General features: G+C 36.3%; 1 non-coding gene across 1 annotated transcript; it reads right to left on the bottom strand.

Moving 5' to 3' along the window:
- Positions 1-6,780: 6,780 nt before the first annotated feature.
- LOC148562954 (small nucleolar RNA R71) lies at positions 6,781-6,888 on the bottom strand. The gene has a single exon (XR_015887426.1). It is a non-coding gene; the product is annotated as a small nucleolar RNA R71 (small nucleolar RNA).
- Between the last annotated feature and the right edge of the window lie 245 nt (positions 6,889-7,133).

Here is a 7,133-nt window from a genome sequence, read left to right as displayed (position 1 = left end):
ATAATAAATAACAACCATAATCAACAAAGTGTATTGATACATCAACTATAATTCAAAACCTAAACTCAATGTATTGTTCAACCATACTAAATTTATCATGTATTCAAAACATAAACTTTAATGTATTCATAGAAGAGCACCATTGTGAATCGACTCCTGAGCTGCCTTTGCAGTAGCTAACATTCTTGAAAATAATAGCCGTGTCTCCCTTGAGTAATGATCCTTTTCTTTCTCTTGGACTTTCTATGTTGCTATTGAATTCCTCAATAGTCCAATCCTCACTTTCAAAATCACCCTTCAGGACACACAGCTGGACCTTCAAGGAGGGACCATCTCTTGTAACTAGTTTTAGAGAAAAAGGAACAATCAATAACGCTTTCTTTTCCTTCCAAAAGCTCAAGTTTAAGTTTCTCAATATGGAAATACACAAACAAACAACTCACTTCAGTTAGAGATAGATAATAGATTAAATACTCACCACTTTCCGAATTGCAGGTTCCAAGATCAACGCCATGTCATTGGTGGAACCACTATTGGAAAAAGGACAAAGACGTTAAGAGGTGTAAAGTGCATAAAAGAAAGGTGAATCAAGAGAAGAGAGGTACCGGGTGTCTGGTAGAGCTGCTTTTTGTTTACAAAGAGGGAGCTGAAGGTTTCTTTCATCATTACCCTCATCATAAACTATACAAGATGGGACACTAGGAGAGACGAATAAAAGTTAGCACATCAGCAGAAAAGCTCACTCATACAGGAAGCCCAATAATGCAATCACATAACAATTCATTATCAAAATGAGCCAAATGTTAATGTTGACTTGAGATGAGAGTATGTCAAGAAGCCAACAGCCATATTTTTCATAAGTGCTGATTCCCTAAGTAACTCAGCAATAACCATAACATTTGGCACAAAAAATGTACACTTAATGAGAATTACTAGAAAGATGAACTTGTAGAGGATTCAAAAAAGGGTACACAAATATCAGAATATTTTTCAATTGGCTTCCATCATTTTCTTTTTGCCAAATTAATGATGTAGCAAGCAACTGCCAAGTTACCTTTTCAACAAAGAGGATGTGAAAGAAGAAAAGCTGTGCAACAGGCAAGGTAGCAATCATAGTCAGAATGGTGCAAACAGACTGAAAACAAAAGAAATGAAATATATTCTGATTTCCGAACACGTAATAAAGTAATATGTTATAGCAGTATTGTAGCCATGTACTAAGATAAGAGAAAGACAAGGCAGAATGCTTACCACCACAATGACAAAGGGAACAATAGAGAAACTACTTCCCAACTTGGAAGAGATGTCAGCAGAAAACTGCTTTCTCTCAACAAAACCATTGATAAGCACAAATAGAATATCGAGCTATATGCTAAATAATCAGAATTTAGCACTCTTAGTACCTTGTCTGGATGAGGAAGGAGGCAAGACCCAACAGAAAATGAAACCTCTGACCTATCAACATAAGCAAACATGAAACAACAAAGAAACCTATGTTTAAGAAAGGCCCAACAAGTCTAAAACCATGAAAGAGAATCAGATAAGATATAGTTTGGACAGTAGCTGACCGAATTGCAGGGTTGAGCTCAGAAGAAGAAGAAGAAGAACAAGGAAGCACGGCTCCCACACCCAACATCTAAAACAACACGTGAGAGGTGAAATCTTAAAGCAAATATTACACAATGTATATTACCAAAGAAGAATTTGATCTTTGAGTCTTTGAAGCTTTAGCAAGTTGCGATCTTGCTTGTGCAGTTGCTGCATGAGACTACTCAATGTTGGACCCAATATCATCTAAAAAAATATAAATTCTTGGCATCAAATCAGATAAGAAGTTCTGGACAAATAAAAAACTTGGGATTAAGACAGAGATGTACTCAATTAGAATAGAAGTGAAAGTTACCAATCATAGCTCCCTGTTCATGCACAAGTACAGCAAGATCTTTAAAAATTTCATTTACTTCACCAATTTGCTGCTGAATTTCTTGAATGTCTTGCTCTCTTTCTTCAGTGATAGCCTCATTAAAGGCAATCTCATTATCTAAAAACAAGACTTCCTGCCTGCAGCAAGATAATGCAATATCTCAATTCAGTTCTCTTAGAAGGAATAGAAGAATTGATAGTGAATTAAGCAAAAGTAATCATGCTCACAAAATCTAATGTTTTAAGATGTAAACAGATAAGAAACAATAATTATGCAAAGCAGTAAGTCAGAATAATTACAAGGCATTGTCCAATTCATGAAACAACAATTTTCTAAATAGCAAGGTATCCAATAAAAGCTATGATTAACATAAAAAAAATTCTAAATAAATAAGAGAAAAATATTACTACACTTGAAGCATTACACAAACATAAAACAAGGCAAATGAAACAAAATGGAGATAATTATTTACGCACCTAGGTTCTTGTCAAGGGTCTTGGTGAACTGGTTCAAAGCTGGTGGAACCTTCAACCTCTGCTTCAGGATCCTCTTCTTCCTTTGGATTTGTACGGGTTCGTAACCTTCTCCTGAAGAAATACATGAGAATCAAAACAATGAATAATAAAAAAGAAGAATGAAAACCTAGATTCATAATCGTGACAGGGAAGGGACAGAGCTAAGGCTAGGGATAATGAAATCAGAATAAAATCACAATGGAAGGGGTTAGGGATATGGACGAGAAGGAGGCGGAGGCTTACATGAACTAACGGTGATGAGAAGAGATGATGACAAACCTTCGGCGAGGAGAGAAGAAGCAGCGACGAGAGCGGCGCAGAAGGAGCTCGTAAGACAAGAGCACGACGAAGAGAGCTCGTACAGCGATGGCAACGAAGGGAGCAAACGCGATGAGGGCGACGGAGGGAGCTCGTGCGATGCGAGCCGTGGCGGCGGCAACAGTGGAGGACGTCACATCTTCAACGGAGAGAGAAGGCAGGGAGTAATCCAAGGAAAACGTGAAAAAGTGAAATGAACCATTGGGAATTTCAAGAACCTAACTCCTTATTCTAATATTTCCGACGGAAAAGTTTAAATTACAGACGAAAAAATCAGTCTGTAATAATTTAATAAAATATAGTGTTTTGTTTATTTAATTACAGATGAATTTTCTGTCTGTAATCATTTTCCACAAAAAAAATTAATTTTATCGACAAAATTATCGACGGATTCTATTTTCTGTCTGTAATTTATGCTAATTCATTTTTTTTGTTTTCCGACAAAAATATCCCTCTGAAATTCTATTTGTATTTCCGTGGGATAAAATTCATCGAAAATATCTGTCTGTAATAACTAGTTTTCTAGTAGTGTCCCTCCGCAAGCCAAACGACCTAATTTTTCCAGAAAAAACAGACATAATTTCCTCTGTTCCTAGGACCTTACCATATAAAAATTATCTTCTTGTATCATAAATAAACATCCATTTTCAGAGACAACCACAACAACATATTCCAATCATATCCACAACCCAATATGTCCAAAATACGAATTATATATATTAAGTCGATAACTAGAGTGTATAGTTAAATCCACAAATCTTACATAACCAAATTATAATTACTATCTAAACAGTTCGATATGCAAAATAACATAACCCACATGAGGATCTTGCCTGTGGCATATGGAACATTGACATAATCTAGATTTTGATCAAAGGATCCATTACATAATTACTTAACCCTTGGAAAGAAGAAGGGCTCACTGAAATGACTAAGATCTATTGAGGGGCTGGTGGAATAGAACCTGTAATGACTTCTGTATCTGAAAAATATGGAAATATAATAGGGTGAGTTTTGCAACTCAGTGAGCAAACATTATATCTATAACCCGCACGAGAGAATACAAGTTTTACCATGAAAATTATATTTCTTTCCAAAGATGAGGAATCCATATTAATTAATTATGCAAATAAATAGATAAATAAGTAAGTAGAATGAACTGAAATGGGAGTTCTTTCCCCAGAAGTCAAATCAAATCGAATATTACACACCTAGGGCGGCTCCACCTCTGAGGATAGCCCTTTCCTCTAATGTGTCCGTACGGTATAACAGATCTAACGTGTGGCCTACATGTTAGGCTAGCAACGCCCCTGCTAGCTGAGGTCTGAGCCAGATGCATCTAGGTTAACATCATCACCGCTGTTAACTACGATTTTCTAGTCAGAGTCTCCCAAACCAATCTAAACCAACTCGCTTATAAAAATCTCTAATGCTTTAACATATTACTAAATTCCATAGTAAATCAAATATATATAAGAATGCATACTAAAATTAAATTAAAATTCAATAAAGTCAAATAAGAAAACAGATATGCTTTACAAAATATATAAATATCATCCCGTGTGTATTTTTATAAAATTATAGGTTTTACAAATCAATACTTATTTCAAAAATTTAAAAATCGCAATAATCGAATATTTCCAAAGTCCAAAAATAATAATTCAATTTAAATATTGATAATAATTCACTTAAAAACAATTATAGACATAATATCCACTCACAACTTGGTTCTAAAGAATCGGAAGCAACTCTGAGCGCACCTGATAAACCACTATTTTATGGTTTATCTTGTGTTTAATTGAGTGATTTCATCAAGTCATCACCCACTTATTCATACTAATTGCATGATTTTTACATTTTTCTTCCTAGTATTGTTTTATGATTGAAAACTTGCTTCCTAGAGATCTTTAATTTATGTATTTTAATTCTCCTTTATACCATTCGATGCCGTGATCCGTGTGTTAATTGTTTCAGGCTTTATAGGGCAAAAATGGCTTAGAAATGGAGAGGAAGCTTGCAAAAATGGAAGCAACACAAGAAACTAAGGAGATAACTAGCGAATACCGACGCGCGCGCATGGCTCACGCGAGCGCGCTGAATTGAGAAAATTGCAGCGACGCGTGCGGGTGCCTAACGCGTACGCGTGGATTGGAATCTGCACAAATGACGCGAATGCATGGACGACGCGTACGCGTTACAAGAAAAATCGCTGAATGACGCGAACGCGTGGACGACGCGTACGCATGACCTGCGCGATCTGCATAATTAACAGAAAACGCTGGGGGCGATTTTGGGCTGCGTTTTGATCCAGTTTTCAGCCCAGAAATACAGAATAAAGCCAGGGAACATGTAGAGACTCAACACATACCTTTTTACGCAACTTGACACAACTTCACATATTCTCATTAGAATAGTTTTAGGTTTTTAGATATGAATTTAGAGAGGATTACTCTTCCTCTAAGTTCTCTTTACATTCCCAGTTTATTGCTTTTGCTTTTGGATATTGAAGAAGTCATTATCTCCGTTGAAGATACTATTCTAGTTTGTTTCCTTACTTACTCTTTTATTCTTAACTCTTGTTTAAAGTAGTAATTGGATTATTTTCATGAACTGTTAGTGCAAAGGATTACTTTTATTTTTAATTATTTTTGAATTCCTATTTTATTTAATTTATCATGTCTTCTTCTATTATTTTTATGAGTGTTATATTCATGTCAATGGAGTAGACTCCATACTTGACATGGGAGTTGATTAAAAGGAGACACTTGAGTTTGAATGCTTAAGTGTTGTTTAAACTGGAAGTTGTTGGCTAGTTCTGTATTTACTAACGCTAGACCTTCCCAAGGGAGAGGACTAGGATTTGCGAATAAGAGTTAGCTCAATCACTTGACTTTCCTTTATTTAGTAAGGGTTAACTAAGTAAAAACAACAACCTTTTTAATACTACACTTAAGAGATCCCAACAAGGATAGAACTTCCAATTAATCATTTCCCCAGTCAAGACTTTTTATTTAGAATATTAATAATCATTCTTAGTTTTTATTGCTTAAATTTACAATTATTTAATTGCTCATTATTCAACTCTCAAATTCTCATAGAAATTCCTAATTAATAAAATAGCACCCTTCCTTGCAACTCGTTGGCAGACGACCTGGGACTCATACTCCCAGTATTTTTCTATTCTAAATTTTTGTGACACCCTTTTTAAATTGGTGAGGCGGATTTTAGTGGGTTAAGAGCTATACTTGCAACGCTGTTCTCTTATTAAAAATCTCTTAATTGGCCTAACTTCTGCAACGCACCAGTTTTTGGCGCCGTTGCCGGGGAGTTGCAATTGTGTGCTAAATTATTAATTAGTGTACATATTTTTATTTTTTATTTGCATATTTTATTTTTATTTTATTACCATGAGCTATATGTTTCTCTCATTGAATGACGCGTTCGCTGCCTGATCTGAGCTTAGCTGCATTTGACCCTGAAATTGAAAGAACTATTTCACGTATTAGGCAAGCTCGACACAGGTTAGCCTCTGAGGGTGATGAAGTGATTGTTATCGATTCGTCAGTCTCATCTGAGAGCGAATCTGAACCGCTATCTGAGAGCGAAACAAGCTCCTTTACTACTAATTCAGTTAATTTACGTGCAGATAGAATGGCAGCACCTAGGAGGATTACTCTCTAGGAAGCTGGAGTCTCAGATTTTACACTGCAGCCGTATCAAGTGCATCATCCAACTCTGGCTGTAGATTTTGAACTGAAGACTGCACTAATCAACTTGATGTCCAAGTTTCATGGTTTACCTGCTCAGGAGCCCATCAAGCACCTAAGGAATTTTCAGACAGCCTGTTCTACTGTTAGGCATCATGATGCGAATGAAATTTCTATTCTGTTAACTGCCTTCCCATTTTCTCTTGAGAGAAAGGCAAGGGAGTGGTACTACTCCCAACCTGAAGCGACTGTTACTAACTAAGATATGCTCAGGAGAGAATTTCTAGAAAAATACTTTCCAGCTGAAGTTACAGATAGACTAAGGAAAGAGATCTCATGCATTGTTCAAGGTGAATCAGAAACTCTCTATGAGTATTGGGAGCATTTTAAGAACCTTCTGGACACATGCCCCCATCACATGATTGACAGACTAGTGTTAATCAGCTACTTCACTCAAGGCATGAAGCCTCAGGATAAAACTACACTAGATGGTGCTAGTAATGATTCTCTGAAGAAATACAAGACCGCAGATGAAGCATGGCAACTGATCAGCGACTTAGCTGAGTCTACTAGGAATCACAGGTACAAGAGCAACCACTCAAAAGCTGTTGCAAAAGTTTCCTCCAGCACTGAAACTTCTGCTCTTACACAAAGTATATGTGAAATGAC

Source organism: Arachis ipaensis, chromosome B6, assembly GCF_059453495.1.
Source record: "Arachis ipaensis isolate K30076 ecotype BB chromosome B6, ASM5945349v1, whole genome shotgun sequence".
Classification (NCBI taxonomy): domain Eukaryota; kingdom Viridiplantae; phylum Streptophyta; class Magnoliopsida; order Fabales; family Fabaceae; genus Arachis; species Arachis ipaensis.
The sequence above is the reverse complement of the archived record's forward strand: the minus strand, read 5'-3'. Positions and strand labels throughout refer to the sequence as shown.